Consider the following 18,954-nt stretch of genomic DNA (forward strand, 5'->3'; position numbering starts at 1 on the left):
TGAATATAGATCTCACAAAACACAGTATATGTATTCATAAACATTCACACATTTAATGTATATGCATCTTAAATTGAATTTACTACTACTTCAAATGTCATCATCATCATCATAGAAAAAAATAAAAATTAAACATTTTATAAATAGGCGCTTTGATATTTGATATACCAAAATGCAAATTACTGTTCATTCAGTTCTCCAGCCCCTGTCCACATGTCCTCAAGCTCCTAACTAACATGATCTGTAATCATGGAAAAGTTTGAAGCCAGGAACTTAAATCGCACCCGAGAGACAGCTATTTCAAAGTATAGGGACCAAGATGTGCAGAAATTAAAGTATTGTCATCACTGCATTCCATCAATACTGTATGGATATGACAAATTGAAGTAAACACGTGCACAACCTTTCTTTGCTTATTCATGAAATAATAATTAATTAGAGTGTATTCTAAATCATTGCAAAATATGAGAAGCAAAACATTATCCACATTTTTTTATCTGCCAGAGTCAGATTAGATTAGATTAGAATTTCCCCAACTTTACTAACTTTTAAATCATGTCTTAAAACGTATTTTTACTCCTTGGCTTTTAATACACAAGGCATGAGATTCTATGAAGATTAAAATCATATGTAATACTGTGTTATAAGATGGTTTCATGGTTGTGAGATGTGGGAGAGAATGTTACATATGATCACAATATGACACATGGGACATGGCGTTGGCAGTTGTGGCTCGGTGGGTAGAGTCAGTCATCTTTCGACTGGGTTGCCGGTTCAATTCCAGCTCCTGCAGTCACATGCCGGAGTGTCCTTGGGGAACACACTGAACCCCAAATTGCTCCCAGTGACATGGTCAGCAGTGTGTGAATATAATTGACTGGGGTTAGTGAATACTGGTGGTTCCTTACTACATCATCCTCTGCACATCAGTGCAGAATCATGTGTGAATGGGTGAATATAACAAGAAATGTAAAAGCACTTTGAGTGGTCAGAAAGACTAGAAAATTGTATACAAATATGGAAAACATTAGATGTAAAATAAATAAAGTATGCACCGTATCAAGCTTCACAAAATTGTATACCTCCTGCCATTATATCCCTTCTTGTATTCTGAGTGTGTGTGTGGGGGGGGTCTAGAGTATAACAGAAAATGACATTCAAAACATCATCCAGATGAGAACACAGGGGTTTAAAATAACAGGCTTAGCAGATTACAGCTGCTGCAAAACATGTCATTATTGATTATGTTAAATATTATAGTGACACAGATTGACAGCGTCACAGTTTAGCCCATTGGTTAAATTGTGCACATCCATGTACAGAAAATAGTCCTTGGAGTGGACTAGTGACCCCCAAACTCTCTGCTGCACATCATCCCCTACTCTCTCCTTCCAGTTTCCTCTTTTATTCACTGTCTTATCCTCTCATTTAAGGTAGAACCTTACATGGACAAAGAAGTTTCTGTGTGTGACTCTGTGTGTGGGTTGAGGTCTTCCTTAACATATGGCTGACAAGGGAAGACATGTATATAACTGTGTGACATTCTTTTGGCATGTAAAGAATGTGTGATAGAACACACACACACACACACACACACACACACACACACACACACACACACACTCACACACACAGACGCTGTTGTGCTTTAACATCAAAGGGGTGACATTTAGCACCCAACTTCAGTAAGAGGTCAGCGGATCACCCACCGCCAAAGAAGTGATGAGAATGTCACTCATTCTTGTGTATGTGTGTGTGGGTGGTGACAGAAAGAGCGACAGAGGGAGAATGAAAGAGTGAAACAGAAAAAGCATATGTCTCAGTGTTTGTATGTCAAAGGGTCAAACAAGTCTGTTGGCTCTCTCTGCCAATGAGTCCTTTGACACCATTTGAGGTGAGTCAACAAGCTTACCTGCTGACATACCCCCGTTCACACGTACTCTCCCACCATGCAGGACATCATGACACACCGCATCCGCCATAGGGAAGCTCAGAAAGCTTTGACTGCATGTAAATGCCCTCTGACACTATGAGCATCATTAAACAGAGCTCATGTTTAAACAAACTAGACAGCAAGAAGGTGTTGCTATCTTAAGGACCTGCTGGTTAAAGCTCAACTCAACTCAACTCAAACTTTATTCATAGAGCACGTTTAAAACAACCGGAGCTGACCAAAGTGCCGTACAGGACAAAAACAGCACAAATGACAAACATAGCATACAATACAATACTAAAATACAAAACTAGAATACGTAAACAGTGCAAATGTATAATAAAATAAGATAGAATAAAATAAATTTAAATTTAATTAAGATTATGCCAGATGTCCACTCAATGTTGATTAAAAGCCAAGGAGAAGAGGTGTGTCTTAAGAGAGGATTTAAAAATCTCGATTGATCCTGCAGAGCGGATCTGTTGGGGCAGGTTGTTCCAGAGCCGAGGGGCAGCCGCCACAAAGGCTCGGTCACCTTTGGTTTTAAGCCTGGTTTTGGGAGTGACCAGTAGCAATTGACCAGATGATCTCAATGTCCTGGCAGGGACATGATATTGGAGAAGCTCGGTCAGGTACTGGGGGGCTAGGCCATTAAGAGCTTTAAAAACAAACAATAAAATTTTAAAATCTATTCTAAAAGCAACATTTGAATGAGGATTGGAAAGAACTCATGACCCCTAACACAATACATTAAAACCCTGGCATGCAAAAACCTTGTATACCTCTAATTTGCAGGAAATGAAAAAAACGTTGTTCTCACATCAGTTACTGCATGAGATTCAGACACAAGCTGTTTTTTGAATACTTTTCTTTGGTTAAATCTAAGATAGCCCACTAGCAGGCATACAGAAAGTTGAGTAAAAATAAAAATGATGAAATATGGAGATACAAGGTTTCTGTCCCACAGTGAGGATATGTTACAGTATCTGGCCTAGAGAGCAAAACCACCAGGGCCATTGAGAAGATCCCTCTTGACACTGGATCAAGCCTTTTTGCTAGAAAATAGAAAAAAGTTCAGTTTATGTTTCCATATTGGTGGCTATATTTGTTTGCATTGTTAGTTAACCAATTTAATCACAATCTTGTCAATATGAGAATAGCTTTATCAACTTTTGTGAAACCAGACAAGCCAAATCCATGTTTCCCCTATGATCCAGTATTTGGCTCTACCATTCTGTTTTGTGCACTTCCATATTGAGTCACAATCTCCTTCTTTTTTTTTTTTTTCAGATATAGCAGTCATCTATCTCTCTAATGCAGATGCCAAAATGACATTGAAAAAATGCTGTGTACCATAAAGTATGACTACCAGTGAGTGTGAGAAGCCCATTCGTAGCTAAATGCAAACAAGTAATTTGAATTAATTCCATATAACAAGCACTGATGATGGTTTATCATGACATTAGAACTTTGTGTGAATAAGGATTTGTGATGATCAGTTCAATTTTTTTACACATTGCATGTGTGCTGTGTGAAAATGCTGTCACTATACCTCCAATAAAAAGAGCCACTGCCAAGCTAAGGGTCCCAAGTATGCGACGAGCCAAGTTGGGAAAATTGAGTTAGCGCCATGTTTTCCAATTTCACAATTAAAAGTTTGACATGGTATGTGGTATGTGTCATTACAATGGAATTCATCCTTGTCATGATGTAAAACAAACTTCTTCTTCTTTTAATTGGAACAGAATTATCCTGAGTTGGCAGAGTTACTGACAGTGCAACTAATAAGAGCTGACAAGTTAAAACCTAAAATGTGTTAAAACAGTCCACAGTTTTACACCATGTAAATCACTGGAATAACTCTAGAAACTATGTCACTTATTTGCTCTGCAAGAATTCCCTGTTGAGTACTTAGATGCAAAATAAGAGACTTATATGAGACACATTTCATTCAAGTTACATTCCTTCCTTTCTGATGAAGATCTTTCTGAAATAATAAATAATTTAGCACTTAAAGTATGACATATTTGAATTTTCTGCTATAAATTGAATCCTGCTTTCCACTCAGACTTTGTGCACATCTGATAGAAAGCTACAGCTACACAATAAAAAGTCTGCACACCATAAAAGCCCACTTTAAGTTTTTTTTTTTCCCTGTCTGTCCTCACAGAAGTTTGTTTAATTAAAAGTAAAGTGTTTCTAGGTCTGTGAGGCTCTGTGTTTGGGACCAGCCTCTGGTCTGGATGTCTGTTTTCCCCAAACAATGCTTGGTGACTACAGTAACAGATTTATGCATAACTAATGACATTATTTACAGAGGAAAATCCATATACAGCTTTCCTATTTTAGCTTTCTTCATGCATGCCTGTGTTTGATATGGTTGCCTAGCTGTCTTTCCATCTCTTTATGTGCTGTATGTTAAAGTTATTTCTACAGAATTGTTTTGCCCATCTGGGTTATATTTTTGACATTCTTGAAAGAATCAAAAACATTGGTGAAGTTCTTGCGAGAGATTTATATTTAAATGAGTGTTTATATTACAAAGAAATATGGGTGGTCTAAGGTATGGAATGTACAGAATAAAAATAGACTGCAAGCTATTGCACAATATTGACATTGTGTGCATTACAAATGACTACAATTCAGAGTTTTCAGGAATGCTGCAGCAGCAGAAGATATAAAAGAAAAGAGAAAGTCAATAAAAGGTTTAGTGCAACAGAGACTAGCAGGGAGAAATGGGAAATGCTTGTGATGCATTGAAAAAAATGACACAAAAAAGAAGAAAGCTGAGTCAAGCCAAGTGATCCTAAAAAAAACATGTCTTTTTGCCAAAGCATGCAGAGGAACTGACGAGGGAGGAAGAGAGTAGGAGATGGCAATTCCCTCTCTTAAAAAACAACAGGTCAGAATAATCAGGTCATTACACTGACAATGATACACACAGCATATCCAGACCTGTGGAGAGCTTTTTCTTACTATCCCAATAGTCAAAATGTTAGCTGCTAGCTATCATGAAGCTAGGATGTTTGCATTTAAAAGCTGGCAGATATATTTGAAAGACAGGAGTCAATGCTTCTGGCCAAAATTGTACTGTATGTCACCACTGTTTCCTGACTACTTACATAAGGTAGTGCTGCTAGCTAGCCACTACACTAGCTACTACATCTAAGAAGATATAGACATTTGTTATAATTTCCACTGGTCTCTGAGCATTGCCTGTAAAGAAGGATATAGAAAAGCAGCAAAAATACCCACAAAGCTAACTTTAATATCAGCTGACATTTAAATAGCCCTAGCAACTGTTTCTGACTTATGCTAATTCCATGCATCATGCTAACTAATTAGACCTTACTTTCTCTATCCGCACACATGTACAGGGATAAAAAAAATTATAACTCAGTATTTTTGAAGATAATAAACTTACAAGTTTTGCCGAAATAAGGACATGGCTGACTTGATCTACAAGCGGGCACCCTGTAGCTGTTAGCATAAAGGCTAGAGGCCCATCTCTTAGCCTCACACTAGCAAGGACAAAGTTAGGTTGTGTTCAGCATTTCCAAAATGTCTACCCCTGGCAATTGGCTTCAAAACTGTGTTCAGGAACAAGTGATGTCACGGATATTACGTTGATTTTTTTATACAGTCTATGGTGAAAAATCTTGAAAACACTAGAACTAATGCAAAATAAGTTTTACTTTGAAATATATTGCTTCAAATGCACCCTGAAATCTGCCAAACTTATACAAATGGCACAGCAAGAACAATTTCATACAACTTCAATGAAACCAATGTCTACAACTATGTCATCTGGGGATGGGAGAAAAACAAATGTCACCTAAAACTGTATCCTAAAACTGTATTTGTAAAGTACTGTCTATTTACTTAACCACTCAAATAACCTTAGAGTGACACTTTATAGAGTTTTCAATATGCAGTGTACAGCATGCAACATGTTGTTTGGTTTGGTTTCAAATGATGTCCATAAGATTGTACAAACACTCCTCAGCTGTTCGGAAATATCTAAACATGACTTCAATTGTAACCCAAACTGAGCTGACCAGAAAACCTAGGAGTGGCAGTCAGATGCCTTGTAACAGCTTTTTATTCACCAGAATCTCAGCTTGTGTTTCCAGAGTTATGTGTCAGCTGGCTCTGACTGCCACGTTAACGTAAAAGATAGGTTTAATGACCTGATTTAAACCACAGTTCACAATAGGACTGTTACTTATGGTTTCTGAACTTTTCAGTGTCCAAAGTTTACATCCCAGATTAAGTTTCAGAGGACAGAAACTTACAGAATCTTAATTTCCAGCCACACAACAGACCTTTTGTGTCTTTATGCCTTGTTTTGCACTTTTCTTTATAACTATCAGAAGGAGATAACAACTTCAGAACAACAAATTCCTTTTGCTTATTTCACTAAGACAATATTTTATATCCTAAAATTGTTCTATTAAAGAAGCACAGCTGTAGCCAACTACAGATCGGTCTTTGTCACTTTCATCACTGGTTCAATCTGAGGTCTGAAGGACAACAGTGTGTTCCCCTCTGTCTAATTCTTTCTGACTGTTTTTCATTCTGTCTCTCAACTCCTTTTTGTGTCTTCTTATTGTTCGGTGATAAGATCTCTGTTGTAGAAGTCACCATCGTGCACAGAATTGAATTGGTTCAATACTCTAAGCACAGTGAGTATTTTCTCTAAGCAAACCAACAACAAAGTCATGCAAGCTGCCATGAACTGGGAGATGACACTCACTTAGAGTGACAAAGAAGAAAAAAGCTTTTAAGATCCAAACCAATCCAATCCTATCTACTTTATTAAAAAAACTAAATTTACCATAGTGCAGCACAGTGATGTAATATAAGTTAAAACACAAAGAACATAAACCTTTGTAAAAATTAAAATAAAGAAAAAAATAAAATAAGATACTTAAAAAATATTTATAGGCCCATAAAAACAATATAATATATATATATAAAAAAACAAGAATAATAAAATTAAACAAATCAATTAATAAAAACATTTAATAAAAGAATAAACAGAGACAGAGACCCCCGAACTGATATGCTGGGTTGATAGACATTTTGTAAATTAATTTTACACAGTTCCATTTCATATAGAAAGAAATATGTATATAGATACATTTCTATTTATCAATATATATATATATATATTTACATGGATATATGTGTGTATATGAATATGTATATATATATGTGTTTATATGTGTATATATGTGTGTATACATGTGTGTATATATATATTTATATGTGTAAATATGTATAAATATTTGTGTGTATATATGAATATATGTATATTCATATACATAAACAAAAATAGGTATATATGTATACATGTGTGTGTATACTGTATGATATATGTATAGTAATGTATGTATATATGTATATGTATATACATGTGTGTATGTGTATATATATATATATATATATGTATATACATGTGTGTATATATATACAGTATATTGGACATCTTTATGTGTATATATACAGTACATATATATACATATATATATATGTATGTATATATATATATATATATATAAAGATGTCTACATATATATATACACACAAATGTATATACATAAAGATGTCACATATATATATATATATATATACACATACATATACATATACATATACATATACATATACATATATACATACGTTGCTATACATATGAGAAATTAGTTTTACGTATATATATATTTATATATGTATATACGTAAAACTCATTTCCTTTATGGTAACTTTCTATGTTTTAAGAGTGTTTCTTCAATCAAAACTTTTTTCAGTAGGTATGTACGTGGTTACCTTGAATTGCACTTGTTGAATCCTTTCAAAAAAGGAATGTCTGGGAACCTGGAATAAATGACAGGCTGGACTGAACCAAAGAGACTCAACTAAAAAGAGTTGAATTGTGACTTTGTTTAAACAGACAAGGGGTCCTTTTACCTCTGTGGGCAGGGACCATTTCCTCTTCTCCTCTCTCTCTTCCTCTCCCTCTCCCTCCCTCAATTTCTCTCTTTTTTGGGGGGAGAGCTCTATTTCTTTCTTCTCCTCACTTACTTCTTTCTCTTCCAGTCACATCCCTCCCTTGCTGACTCTCTGTTTTGGGTTTTTTGGCAGAGGAACTGACAGTGTGTTTTTTATCCACAGGTCCTCTATGTATGCATGTGTGTGTCTGTGTCGTTGTGTGTGTCAGCCAGCAGCCCTGTGGTCGCTGAGACTTCAAAGCTGAAACCAGAGTCTCTCCACAGTCTGCAGCGTTCCTATAAATCACACTAACCATGCTGCAGGGGAAATACATACACGTATACACAGCTACAACACAGAGAGGGAAATGTAAACAGGGGTGAAACTCAATGAAATGATTGTAAGGAATATAAAAATGTAATAAAAATAAATGTATATTTATGGTAACAAAGGGGAGATGTGGACGGAAAGGAAGATAAACGTAATTAATGCTGGAGAAGTTCAAGCGGACTGCAAAGAAATAAAGAAGAGAGTTAAAAAAGGAGAGGATGGATCTGAAAGAGCTGAATAACAGTAGAAAAGTGAAACTCTTTCATTGAATTCACCATAAAATAAACACAGCAGTGCCAGCAAAACCCAAAGTCAACTTATTTTTAATGTTGATTCTTGTTTCTCACATATTTTAGACATAAAACTGTATTTTTCTCCTTGCTTAGTCTACGTCTGAGAAAAACAAAACATGGAGCAGGGGTTTGTTTTGTGTTTGATTCATTATAGTTTTGAATTATATGCCTTTCAGATTATCGCTCTGCACTCTGCTTTACTCCATGTATGGCTACAAGACTTGAAGCTGCTTTCACTCGCGGCATTACTCATACTGCTTCCTTACAGAAGGTATGAAAACTGAAGATTAACTTATTTGGCAAAGAATAACCCCAACAAGTGGGATTGGTTCACCATCCCCATGTTTTTAAGACATGTCACTGAAATGTTGCTGCAAAAGGTAGAGCAGCTGGAGTTCTCTGTCACTGTCAATATGTGAAAGCCTTGATTTCATATTCTTCCCTCCCCACCTCAGCCTTTATCATCTTTTCTCCACAACCTGTGAAAAACTGGCAGATCCCCAATTGCCTGGACTTCAGAAGTCTGTGATTGTAAAGCCTCTGACACTTACAAGATAACCTCTGACCTTTGACCCAAAGCCTTGACTGACAGACGATCGTCTAGTCTTGTGGAAGTGGACTACAAGTTGTTTCCTAAATTCCTTTAGGAAATAATCTATGAGTTATTGAACTAGGCTTCCTGCCCTGTCTGAGGGCACCTCCAGTCAGGTTACCGTCTAGTATTAGAGTACCTTTAAAATGTGCTTAAAGAGAAAACAAGATAATGTTGCAATTTTAGTCAGGAATAGCATGTTTGACCCCACAATTACAAGTGATACATTTATTTTTTTTATTTTTTTTTATTTATTCAATTTATTTGTAAAGGGACCATGTACAATATTTAACATAAATGTCACCATCTGATGCATTGTACCAGAGTTAGCTTAAAGCTAATTTACATCTGCAGTCCCTTGGCAGGTCACAATTAAAACATCACATTGTAAAAACACTTGCTTGCACACACACAAGCGCACGCGCACGCGCACACGCACACACACACACACACACACACACACACACACACACACACACACGCACACACAATCAAACAAACAAACAAACAAACAAACAGTATGTATATCAAGTTAAAAGTATCAAATCAGTGATTGCAGTGTTGAGTGTCCTTTAGCAGACTTTTCAGTTTGGTTTTGAAGCTGCTGATAGATTCACTGTTCTTAATGTCCTCCAGTAAGGTGTTCCACTGAGTTGTGGCTTTCACAGAAAAAGCTGTAAAAATGCTACAACTCTTTGCATTCGTACTGAATATTAGGAGATATTTGGACCACATTATGAGACATGAATCTTGAAGAGCTGTAGAGGAAAAGCTGTCAAGTCATGCACTTAATTCTTAACTATTTCATGAAAGTATAGACGGATTGTCATTAGTAAGGTATAGCCAATGTCTAAAATACTTGTGTTAATGATGGTATATCACATTTTTATTGTAGGCCTATTTATTTACAGTTAATTATTTAAGAAGAAAAAGCTTATAGTTATGAGAATGTAAGGGGAAATGGTTTGAAAAACCCACCAGGGGCTTTAAGAGTGGAATTCTCCAGTATTATAAGAAATATATATAACAGTGAAAGCAAACTAATATACATTTTTTGTTTCCAACAATCTATAAAAATTGTGATCAGATCTTGGAGCCAATGGAATTGACATCTGTATCATACCTGTAAACAGTGATACAGTCTGGAACCGGCACGATTTCTACTCATTAGTTGGCATCCACCTCTCCTCACTGAGCACCCGCATTTTAGCTGCAAATATTCAATACTCTGTTCAATCCCTTATCCTTGCTGCATGACTGCTTGTCTCCCTTTCCTTCAACCCCTTATCCTCTCCATAATCAACTTCTCCCTGTCTACTGGTTCTGTCCCTCCCGCCCTCAAACTCGCCTCTGTCACACCCATCCTCAAAAAACCTGGACTCGACCACAACAGTCCCCACAATTACCATCCCTTTTCCAACCTCCCGGTCCTATCAAAAATCCTCGAACGCACTTGTGCAACCTAGCTCAAAGCTTATCTTCACTCCAGTCAGCTCTACGAACCATTTCAATCCGGATTCAGAACCCATCACAGCACAGAAACAGCCCTTAAAATCACCAACGACCTCCTTCTCTCATCGGATGACAACTCCCTCAGCATCCTCCTCCTCCTGAACATTAGTGCAGCTTTTGACACCCTCAATCACTCCATCCTCCTCAATGGGCTTTAATATGTCAGCTTGTATGGAAGTATTTTGAAGTGTAATAAACTGACAGCAAACAGTAGCTATTTGCAATACTTGTAAAGTACAGTCAATAAAAGAAGGAGCAAAACAACACTCCTTTAACACGACCAATTTAATCATGCACCTCAAGAAGCATGATCCTGAACAGCACCAAGAGTTTCTGAAAAGTAAAAACAATGGGAGAGACTTTGTGTTCTTTACAGTGTTAAACAAGGGTGTGTGTATATTGGTATTGGCTAAACTGATTTTGTAAATACAGACATATTGGATATCGTCAAAGATCCAATATTATGCATCACTAAGTATTCTGTCTATTTAAATTACTTGAGAAGATCTGACCTGGGATTCTGTTTGCACAAACTGAGAGGCTTCCAGCTGTTTCTGTGGCTCGATCATGGAGTTTTGAGAGTTGATTGTCTCAAACTTGGAGTTTTAAGAGCTTATTTTCTTCACACAATGCCTGAGAACCGCAGCAGTCAGCACAGCATCACAATGGGTGGTGGATCCACATCCTCCCTTCAGCCATTAAAACAAATAGGTTTTTATCCAAGAATGTCTGTGTGTGTTTGTGTGTCTGTGTGTGTGAGTCTACAAGGGAGACTTTGTGTGTCTGAGTAAGAGTAGACATGCATGCGTTTACCTTTTATTCACAGAATTAGGTTACACATCTTTGGAGCACAATTCTAGTGATGTCAGCTGACATTTATTGGCACTGTAAACACAAGTCTGCACAAGCTGTTTCTGTTGTTGTTGTTTGTCTCTATCCATCTTTCTCTTTCTTTCTCTTCTGACATCCCCTTACAATCAACTCAGTCAAGGCAGATGGCCGCCTAACATAAGTCTGGTTTTGCTCGAGGTTTCTTCCTGTTAAAAGGACGTTTTTCCTTGCCACTGCAACTAGCTAAATGCTGCTAAGTGCTCTGCTCATGGTGGATTAAGATGATATAAGATAAGAGATCAGAGTCTTTTGGGACTGAAGCTTATCCTGTTTTGATGTTGGATCTTTTTGAACAATAAAAACATACAGGCTTTACCTGCTGTTTTTGTAAAGCGTCTTGCGATAACATTTGCTGTGGTTGGTTGGTTGGTTGAGTGGTTGGTTGGTTGGTTGGTTGGTTGGTTAGTTGAGTGTTTGGTTAAGTGTTTGGTTGTTTGGCTGGCTGGCTGGCTGGCTGGTTGAGTGTTAAGTTGGCTGGTTGGTTGGTTGTTTGGTTGGTTGGCTGGTTGGTTGGTCTGCTGGATGGCTGGCTGGTTGGTTGGTTGGTTGGTTGGTTGGTTGGTTGGTTGGTTGATCTACTGTTTAGCTGGCTGGATGGCTGGTTGGTAAGTTGGTTTGTTGGTTATTAATGTGGTCCGTGTCTGATATTCACTGGCTAATTAATTCCCTCCCTAATCATCAGCTAATAATTCATTTAATTTAAGTATGTCAGAAAAGGATTAATGATTGATATTAATCCATCATAAATTATTTGTTGTAGCAATGGATCAAATGGCAACGTATGACAGTAAAGTAGAGAGAAAAGTTTTTGCTGACAAATTTAAAATATAAGCTTAAACGCAACCTCATGTCATAGTTGTGCTCACAGCTTGTTTTACTGCCCGGGAAGAGAAGCATCCAAAATTCATTGCCACATTTTTTTTTTTTGCATCCACTTCAAATTATTTTTTATGACTTTGATCTGCCAATTAAAGAAACTGTATCAGAGTATTGCAGATAAATAATGAAAGCATAGGAAAAAAACATAGGACTATGTCCAGATAGTAAAGTGAAAACAGAGCTCGGTAGTTCAAAAAAGACATTTGCAAATATATAATCACTTTTAAAGCACAACTGGACAGAAGGATACTGAAAAAGGAAGATGGCATGGTGAGAAAAGAAAAGAACTGAATGGTAAAAGTGGGACTTCAGAAAAAAAGATAAAGCAAAAACAGGATAGAAAGACAGAGTAATACATACAGAAAGACAGAGAGTGCACAGTGTGTGAGGGTTACCACAACCATGCCACAGAGTGGTGTGTTTACATGCTACCACACCACTACACCACTAGGCCTTTAACCACAGACATGGCACGGCTCAGTGTGTTAGTCTGCAGCTGTATGCATGTGACCACATGCATGTTTGAGGGAAGAGATTCAATATGTTCTAATATGAAACCTGTGATTTTAAGATGCCATCTTAGTGCAAATGTAAACTTGGACTAATTTAGTTTCACAGACAGGTGAAACCAAAACCCCTCATCTGCCTGTGTCAGTACAGATTTGAGTAACTTCTTTACTGTTGCAATTTATAGTCTGACTTTTTGAAGATGGAATTGAGGTTGTAATTTCCACTTCATCAGCAATCACTAGGCAAACATTTTTATCCCTCACACAGCACATGGGATGTGACTATGTTTCAATACTGTGCATCCTAGACTAGACCAAATCCCATAAGGCCTCTGCGTGGCTTTATGCCAAAGAGACAAGAGCCAAAAATGTGTAATAGGTGGTTCTAGTTGTTTCTGAATCACTGACACTTAGTGATTAATGTGTTCTTGCTTCTTGTCTTGGGTCTGTTCTGATGAGTCTAAGCTGTACTTACCAAGCTTTTTCCCTGTACAACCTTTCTGTATAATTTTTTTCATCTAAATGAAGTCTACTTGTTTATGAACAGGTACATTTCTAAGCTTTAAACACTTACATGAACAATATCCCCGAATTGCTGTACAGGGTTTAGGTAGGTGGGTAGAGGCAGGGTCCAAGTGTTACTTTTGATTTGTAATGGTTTCTTTTCCTTTTTTTCTGCTGTGATGACAAACACTTTGTCAGATCTGGACTTCATTAGGCTTTATTTTTCTTTGTTTTAGCTTTAGCATAGCGGAAAGACATGAGAAACTTAGTGAGAGGCAGAGGGAGCACGAGTTACAGGGAATGAATGGATGATAACAAGGCAAGGGATTTGAAAGGGAAACACAAGCAGGGTGCAGAAAGAGCTGAGCACGGGAGCAAAGAAAGGTGAAAAGAAGAATGAGGTAGTGTTAAAATTAGGGGGAAAATATATATGTGTAAGGTTAGTTGGCAGGAAAGGGTGGAGGAGAAAAGAGTGAAAGCAGATAGAGAGGCAGACAGGAAGGAAAAGGAGGGTTAGCTAAAGAATACAGTGCCAGCAAGAGAGAATGACAGAGCGATGGAAGACGAAAGAAAGGAAAGGGAGGGATATTGCTGGAGGTAGACATTTGCTAGGGAGGGGATGAAGGGAGAAAGAAGGAGGGGATGGACACAGAAGAAGGTAGAGGTGGGGGGTTCTTCAGCTGCTTTCTGAAGAAAGGCAGTTGAAAGTAATTGGTTCCTGATGTGAACCTGAGCTTAGCTCTCCAAATAAAAGGCCTCTCTGTCAGCTGTAATGGCTTTTCCATGCTGCCTTGCTCTGGTTGGGGCTACATTAGCATCCTACCATAGCTCACGACCTGACTTAGATTAGGAGGCACACAATCATACGAATGTACCAACTGTGATGGCATAATTAGCATTATAAGTCATGGGCTGTTGAAAGGGAATTTCTGCTACAATCCAAAGTAATCAGAAGAAAGATAAGATCCTGAGACTAAAACTGAGCGCTGGAAATAGGCTGTGTAACATTTTTTAAATGCAGTATGGATGTTTATTTTAATCAATAAGCACACACCCATCCTGGAATACAGCATCTCTCAGCCTTAGTGCGAAATAATCAATGCTCTCACAGACTACAGAAAATAAATGCATGATCCATGCTGAGGGTTCGTCTGTCTGAAAGCATGCTGTCACAATATGTCACACTCAACTGTCTTGACAAACACACACACAAACATGGACACCCACCAGTGCAATGACCCTGATGCTCAGCAAGAGTCTGAGCCACTACAAACACCAGACCTCATTGACCTCACTGACTCAATAACAAACAGCTGTCACAGTACAGCACTTTGTGTGAGTGTGTGTGTGTGTGTGTGTGTGTGTGAGTGAGTGCTTTTACGCCTGCTTACTTTCCTGATTGCTTCTTTCTCTGTGTGAGTGACTGTGTTTTAGCTAAACAACATTTGTTTGATTGTTTATGCATGTGTGTGTGTACCCATGATTATAAACGTGATTGATTATAGTAGAAGATGAACCTCATCAGAGGGGTCATTCAAGCCAAAATTGGGGGAGTACAACCAGATAGAGAGATCAGCTTCGTAGAGCCAAGCCGTTTTTTGAACCAGGCTGTAAGCATGTTTATTAATGCTGCAAAGATCGTCTTTTTCCCATTCATGTCTATGTGGTTTCCGGTGTTTCTGCAGCCAGCCTCAACCGGATTCTCGATGTATTGCAGTTTATAACACTTCCGCATGGGCTTCATCGTTTGAGACTAGAGGTTGCTGCTTGGTATAAATGAACGGAGTATCAGTGATGTATTCCATCTGTTTCTGTAGCAGAGTTTTGAAGTCAATCGTCGGCGGGTGCCATATTGGAAATGCTGAACTCAACCTAACTTCTATCGGGCTAGTGTGAGGTAAAGAGGCGGGCTTTGAGCCTCCTTGCAAACAGCTAGTGTTCCCACCTGTTAGTCAGGTCAGCTATGCCTCTCATTATGGAAAACTTGTAAGTTTAATATCTTCGAAACTTGTACACTGTACAAGTGTAATCATGTTTATTTCTGCTGTAAAGATCAGCTTTTTTTCAATTGGTATGTTTGTGGTGTCCGGTACTTTCAGAGCCAGTCTCAGGTGGACACTTGAGGAATTGCAGTTTTAACACTTCCGCATTGGTTTCATTTCCCGCGTCCCGAGGTTGCCCCTTGATTATGACATGCACATCAAAAGCTGTGGTAAGTATTTTGCAACTTCATTTGATACATTTTAGGGCTCTGTAAGTCTACTTTCCCACTTTTAATGAAACTAAATTATGCTTTAGGTTGTTTGTAATGTAAGTGTGCTGTGCTGGCTACACCATCTTTGACATGTTTTTGGCAAAAACAGCACAAACGTTTCTGCAATTCATTTTGAAAACAAGGATTTCAATTCAAAACAATAACATGTGATTGCTTCTCTTGTCATTTTGCTTTATCTGTCGACCTTTATAGTATAAGGTCAAAGCTAAGCTAAAAACTGTTTTCAGTGCACAGAAAAGATCATCATTTTTCATTAAATCTGACTCTCCAGCTGTACTATCTGTGACAATGAAGCTGGAGCTGCAGAAGGAAAGGCCGGACTATGACCCCTCCTTTTCGTATCTTGTGCAATACTTGTTTCATTTAATGGAAATAACCCAAACTAGATGTCACAATTAACCACGCTTTTATAGAAAGAACAAATGTGATGAAAATAATGGTAATTATTTTTGGTCAGACATCCTGGCAATGACAACATTTTGCGGCTTAGACTTGTTCCGGAGGCTCAGAACCAGTACACGAGTCCATTACAGAGCAGCACTTCATCAGCAACATAGTAAACAACAGAGAGAGGCCAGTACCATTAGTCACCACATGAGACAGAGGAAGTCACCATGGCTAATCTGTCATCTCCATCTCATAAGTCTTCTTTGCAGTGACAATAACAGAGAGAGAGGAGGGTAGGAGAGTGAGATGCTGACAGGAACACACACTTACTCTGTTACACTCTCTGACTGGCATCATTGTGCGTTTTAGACTATCTGATAGGAAATGTGACAGTAAAAGCTGTGAGCAAAGAGAAGTGAAATCATAGAAAAGGAGGAGATACAAAAAGAGAACCTTTTAAATTTAGCAGAGGGAGAAATTATTGATGTATTCATTAATGTGTTTTGATGTACCATATTTATCTCCACAGGGTCAAAGTCCCCTTTTGTGGTCAGGAAGCCATCCATCAACATTTGCAAAACACCCATCGTGTTGCTTGGTGCATAAAACATGAGGGACAATAAAGCAGTGTGGAAACTATGCATGGCTCAGTGAACCTTAGTTTGAAATCGTGCATGAAATCATAAACTGTTAATGCACTACAGATGATGACAACAATGCATCTTTCACTTTTTAACTATTTTTTTTACAGTTCCTGCATGGCTTTAATTTTACCTGAGTGTCTTGTTCTTGCTCTGAAACACAATTCACTTATTTTTGTGCTATTTTATTATTGAGGCATTTTTACATCCAAGCTCACTGTACCCACTTTAATCATAGCCAGCCACCTCCTTTCACACTCCTACTTGTCAGTTTTGTTGACATTGTGATGTAATACATCTCACTGCCTCTGGGCTGTTTATGTAGCCTTACCTCGCTTCCCTTCATCTACTTTTTCTTCCATTTCCTTCATTTCACCCTATCTAACCCCTTGCTCTCTTTCACTCTGGCCCCACTACTGAAATTTCATAGTCCAGTAAAACGAATCCCCATCTTTTCCTTGCTGTCATTTGTCCAAAGCCTGCAGCTCTTGCTCTGTGATTAGTGATTTGTTTCTGATGATTGAAAAATTCCAGTCCTGAGTTTTAAAATTCATGCTTGAGGAGAGGATCATTGCTCAAATTCACAACTGTCAAGCCTCCTTTATCTACATAAATAGATGTCATATTTAGAGAAACGTCACCACACAACCCTATTGAAGTAGGTTCGACTGTACCAAGTTGCAATCACACACACTCCAGGCAAATGAAACACTTATGATATTGTCAAATAAAAACAGCTGGCATGCCTACCTACAAATTAAGTTATTATTAATGATATTTTTTAACTCAATGTTTCATCTAGAACATTTTAGAAATCTCACTCATTGCTAGCAGCTGTTGTATGTTTTACTCATAAACTTTATAATACATAGACGTAGTCTCCGTGACGTCCTCTGTTTCTGAAACGTAGATTTGAAGCCTATCGTTGGTGGTCAACCTGTCTGAAATGCTGACTCAACCTAACTTCGGTTGATCTAGTGTGAAGTAAAGACATGGTGTTGAGGCGGGCCTTTCACCTCTTCACTAACAGCTACAAGGTGCCAGCCTGTCAGTCAAGTCAGCTGTGCCTCCAATTATGCAAAACTCTTAATCTTAGCTACTCAGACCAAAACCATTCACTTTGTACTAGACAGTAAACATTTTTATTTCTGCTATAAAGATTGTGCTTTTTAAATGGGTGTGTATGTGGTTTCCAGTACTTCTGGTGCCAGCCTCAAGTGGTCACTGGATGGACTGCAGTTTTAAGCAATTCCGAATCAGATTCAATTCTCATGTCTGGAGGTTCGCTACTTGGTTATACTCCGGCAAAGTAGAGCATCAAGTTGCTCACAGAGACAACACTAACATACCCCTATTGACCAAGTGTGATACTTACCATGCACAGCAAGGTTGTAGGTTGATACATGAACAATCAAGACATTTCAAAAGTTATTTTATTTAATCTTTTTTGATATAAATGAATGTAGGCTACTAAATGTGATGGCACTTGGTAAAGTGTTGAGATACTTTACTCAAAGTCACAAATGTCAGCCTTGTGCTGGGGCTTCAGAGACCATCAAGCATGTATTATCTGAATAAAACTTGTATGGATGTTTCAGTCAAAACATCCAGTTTATGATGATGTTTTTTAAAATACTTGATAGTGGCAGGTAGTATTTCATTATGTTTGACTATGCTGACAAAATATTTTTACTGATTTTGCACCCTCATCTTTAAGTGGCTATGATATAAAAAGATACAGATCTACATACAAACGTTTCTTTATGTGTTTGCATCCTCGAACACCATCCATTTTCTCCAAGTTATTTCATTCTAAGTTGCAGAGGAAATTAACTTGTGAATAGAGTCAAAAGAAGGAGATATCTCAAACACAGTCTGTTTTGTAATCTCAGCTTTTCCTGTCCATTCTGACAATTATATTGGTTTGCTTTCTACAAACACCTCAGTAAATGCTACCAGATGGTGCATAAGCCTTTGGGTGTGACACATTGAAAACAGCTTTTGTGGATTGCGTTTACTGAACTACCTTGTGACTAGAATACATATATTTAAAGATGGAGTATGCAACTTTTCTGAATGCATGTATTTTAAGTCCAGATACTCTTACGGAGATGAGGCAGGTCAAGATCAAAAGTGAAAGGGCCAAGTTATGCTACAAGCTCATTTCTGACCCTTCCTGGTCACCTACAAACCTGCCTGCTTGTCAAGGCAGCT

General features: G+C 37.9%; 1 long non-coding RNA gene across 1 annotated transcript; it reads left to right on the forward strand.

Moving 5' to 3' along the window:
• The first annotated feature begins 15,380 nt into the window (after positions 1 to 15,380).
• LOC117831424 lies at positions 15,381 to 16,729 on the forward strand. The gene is made up of 3 exons (XR_004634998.1): positions 15,381 to 15,423; positions 15,537 to 15,649; positions 16,629 to 16,729. It is a non-coding gene; the product is annotated as an uncharacterized LOC117831424 (long non-coding RNA).
• The last annotated feature ends 2,225 nt before the right edge of the window (positions 16,730 to 18,954 follow it).

This window comes from Notolabrus celidotus, chromosome 19, assembly GCF_009762535.1.
Source record: "Notolabrus celidotus isolate fNotCel1 chromosome 19, fNotCel1.pri, whole genome shotgun sequence".
NCBI lineage: Eukaryota > Metazoa > Chordata > Actinopteri > Labriformes > Labridae > Notolabrus > Notolabrus celidotus.